The sequence below is a fragment of the Phacochoerus africanus genome, chromosome 11, assembly GCF_016906955.1.
Source record: "Phacochoerus africanus isolate WHEZ1 chromosome 11, ROS_Pafr_v1, whole genome shotgun sequence".
NCBI lineage: Eukaryota > Metazoa > Chordata > Mammalia > Artiodactyla > Suidae > Phacochoerus > Phacochoerus africanus.
Window position 1 is genome coordinate 33285250 of NC_062554.1, and position 4170 is coordinate 33289419.

Sequence of the window (4170 nt, forward strand, 5' to 3'; positions counted from 1 at the left end):
ATCAGGTCCTTGGTTGTTCTTTCCCTTACCCCAAATCACTCAAGTGTAAGTTTCTTTCAAAGTGAATACAATGCCTTAACTCATTATGAATTTCCATAGAACCTAGGATAATACATTCTTAAAACATTCTGAATGAACGAATGACCAAACTATGGTTACAACAGACAACTGGCTCCCAAGAATTCAGTTGGTTTTCATTTCCCATCTTCAATTTAGTCTTCTCTACTTCTACGTCATATATAAGCCAAATATGTTTGGTGAGAAACCTTCTTAGCATCCATCCAGCTGTAGTTGTGTGATAATATTCTTCCATCTCTGTTGAAAACCAATTTTTGTTGGCCCTGTATGGAAGATGAGGCAGCTCCAGCTGGTGAGTTCACCAGCACCAGCGTCCCACCCGCAGCTGGGGCCATGGCAATAGACTCCTGGGCCCTGGCTGTGGACAAGCAGGAAACAGCAGTTGAGTCATTGGACAACTCGCTTCTTAAGGAAGATAAACTCAAACCAGATGTTAATAGTCTTTACATTTTTAGTGTTTCATAGAATTTGAATTGCTCAGCTGTTGGATATGGGATGTGATTTTGAATGATGGCCACTTTGTGTCAGATAGACACTGCTGACAAGACCAATGCTAATGCAGAAAAGACAGATGAAGAAGGGAATGAGGATAGTGCTGTCCAAGCTTCTAACAGGCTGATCAGAAGCCACTTTGTTAATAACACAAAGTATGTGGAAGACCTATAACAGGATCCAAACATTCCTTTAAGGAGCTACATCTGAAACCACAGCTTCTCCAGAGAGTCTATACCATAGGCTTCAGCTATCTCTCCAAAATACAAGAGAACACATTGCCTTTGATGTTTGCTGAGCCCTCACAGAACTTAGTTGCCCAATTTCAGTCTGATCTGGTAAAATAGCTGCCTTTGTGTTAGCCACGCAAGCAGATACCCCAGTGTCTGTGCTTCTCCCAAACTTAAGAGCTTGTCCTTCAAACAGGAAAAGTGATTTACTGAATGGGAAAATCTTACCCTGAACTTAAGCTATCTTAAGGTGTTCAAGTCAATAAAGTGGAAAAAAGATCAGAAGGTCAGTGAGCACGTTTTCATTGGCACCCCCTGGGGCCATTCTGGACTGCTGCTCCAAGCTTACGTTCATTGACTCCAAGAAGATCAAGATTTGATCTGGATGAAACTGACATGGTGATAGCTACTCACCACCACCAAGATCAGAATATCTCCATCTAGAGGCTGCTACCCAGGAACTGCCAGATGCTGCTTTCCCCCGCCACCTTTGAAGACTGCGTGGAAATTTGCCCAGACAGTGGTCCCAGACCCAAATATTATTAAACTGAGATTAAACAGGAAACAGTGAACAAGAAGAAGCAGTACTGCATCCTGTGCAATAATAGAAATGAGAAGTTCCAGGCCTTGAATAGCCTCTATGAGACCATCGCCATTGCTTAAGCAATGATCTTCTGCCATACTCCTAAAACACTTGGCTGGCTGGCAGTTGATCTCTCAAAAGAAGGCCACCAGGTGGCTCTGCTGACTGGTGAAATGAGGCGGAGCAGAGGGCTGTAGAGATTGAGAACTCCAGAGAGAACAAAGAGAAAGTTCGGGTGACCACCAACATACATGCCCAAATTGTTGATTTTTGAACACATGTCTCTCATACTTTGACCTTCCCCTTTACAAGGATGGGACCTGGACAGGAGACCTACCTGCACTGGATTGGGCACACGAGCTGCTCTGGCAAGAAGTGGCTGGCAGTGAATGTGGTTGATGGCAAATACAGCATGATATCCTGAACAGAATGTAGGAATAGTTCAATACGAAAATAGAAGTATTGGGCACGGATGATGTGGAGAAGATTGAGAAAATAGCCACCTGAGAAACTCCACCCATCTCTGGTACCCACCCCCGGCTCTCCCCCTGCATAAGATACTAATGCTTTCATGGCACAGGCCTTGGCAGTCACTACAAAGACATGAGTAGCGAGAAAATAACTACCTTATTTTATTTTATTTTACTGTAGCCGTATATGGAAGTCGTCAGGCCAGAGATTGAATCTGAGCCACAGCTGCAGCAATGCCAGATCCTTTGACTCACTGCACCCCAGGCTAGAGATCCAACCTGCACCTCTGTAGCCAGCCAAGCCACTGCAGTTGGATTCTTAACCCACTAAGCCACAGTAGGAACTCCTACCTCCCTCATTTTAAATTCTGTTTGGACTTGCCAAAATTGTGGAATGATGAGGAAAGGTAGAAAAAATTGCTTACCAAACTGTCGAAGATTAGGCATGATTACACAGAATTTTTTTTATTGAAGTATGGTTTATTTACAATTTTGTGTTAGTTTCTAGTGTAGAGAAAAGTGATTCGGTTTCATATATGTATATGTGTATATATATATGTGTGTATATATATGTATATATATTATTTTCCATTATTATTATAGGATATTGGGTATCACTCCCTACACAGTAGGACCTTGTTTTTTATATCTTTATATATAGCAGTTTGTAGCTTATAATCCCAAACTCCTAGTTCATCCTTCCTCAACTCTTTTCTGCTTTAGTAAAAATTAGTTTGTTTTCTATGTCCTTGAGTCCGTTTCTGCTTCTTAGATAAGTTCATTTGTGTCATATTTTAGATTCCACATGTAAGTTATATCATATGATATTTTTCTCTTTCTGACTCACTTCATTCAGTATAATAATCTCCAGATCCATGTATGTTGCTGAAAATGGCAGTATTTCATTCTTTTTTATGGCTAAGTACTATTCCAGTGTACATATGTACCATATGTTCTTTATCCATTCATCTGTCAATGGACATTTAGGTTACTTCTGTGTCTTGGCTATTGTGAACAGGGCTGCAATGGACATGGGGGTGCAGGTATCTTTTCGAATTAGTTTCATCTGGATATAATGCCCAGGAGCAGTATTGCTGGATCACATGGTAGTTCAATTTTTTTTTTTTTTTGGTCTTTTTGTCTTTCTATGGCCACATTTGTGGTACATGGAGATTCCCAGGCTAAGGGTCAAATTGGAGCTGTAGCCACCAGCCTATGCCAGAGCCACAGCAATGCAGGATCCAAGTCGCATCTGGAATCTACGCCACAGCCCGGGGCAAGGGCTGGATTCTTAACCCACTGATAGAGACCAGGGATCAAACCCGCATCCTCATGGATGCTAGTTGGATTCACTAACTGCTGAGCCAGGACGGGGAACTCCCTGGGAGTTCTATTTTTACTTTTTTAAGGAATCTCCATACTGTTTTTCTCTAGTGGCTGCACCAATTTACATTCCCACCTCCAGAATAAACTGAAATTTACCCTTTGGCATTTCTATCTCTTTGGAGGGGGGAGCAGGATTTTTCCCATTACTATGCTAATCGAGATACTGTGGCTCCTCACTTGCTCAGGATCGGTGGGGCAGCCCCTTCCTATTCCCTGGCTAGGCGTGTTTGGGCCAACCTCCAGCCCCTGAGGCAGTGACAGGATTGAAGGGAAGACGACACACAGAGAGGCCCCAAGTAGGGCATGTGTATAAGCCAGCCACTGTGTTTGGGGTGTGGCATGGAGACCTGTCAGCCACTGCTTTGGGCTCAGTTTGGGACAACTGATCTGAGGGTGGTCCGCCCCCCTCTTGTCCTGATGACAACAGCAGGAAGGGATGTGAATGAAATCTTTGCTGCAGAACCATGACCAGTTCCTCTTAGCAGGTGCAATCTGTATAGAATGTACATCTGATTACTGGTGGGTCCCTTGCTTGTGATTGACCAAGTCCTGTGGATAAATCCCTCATGGAATTTGTGGTCGCCCCAGCTTGTCACAAACCCTGGTCTTACAGGAACTTGTAGCATCTTTTCACATTCCTAACATCACCTGGACCCCTAAGTAACCCTAAGCAAATAAAAGGTGATCTGAGCTTTGGATCCTCACTGAAAATTATGGTTTCAAGTCGATACTGGCCAACCTCAAGGCAGCTCCAAATGTGATCAGCAATAATCACAAATCCTTGCTTTGTCTCCAGACACCAGAAGGCAAGTTTGTTTGTTTGTTTTTGGTTGGTTTGTTGTTTTTTGCCAGAGCTGGGGAATGATTTCAGAAATTTGGCATCTTGATCGCAAAGAAATTCTGAATGTCTGTGTTCACAGTGCTTGAATAC

The 4170-nt window shown here is 43.0% G+C and overlaps 1 pseudogene; it reads left to right on the forward strand.

Moving 5' to 3' along the window:
* The first annotated feature begins 411 nt into the window (after window positions 1-411).
* On the forward strand, window positions 412-1890 carry LOC125112098 (ATP-dependent RNA helicase DDX19B-like; annotated as a pseudogene).
* Window positions 1891-4170: the final 2280 nt, after the last annotated feature.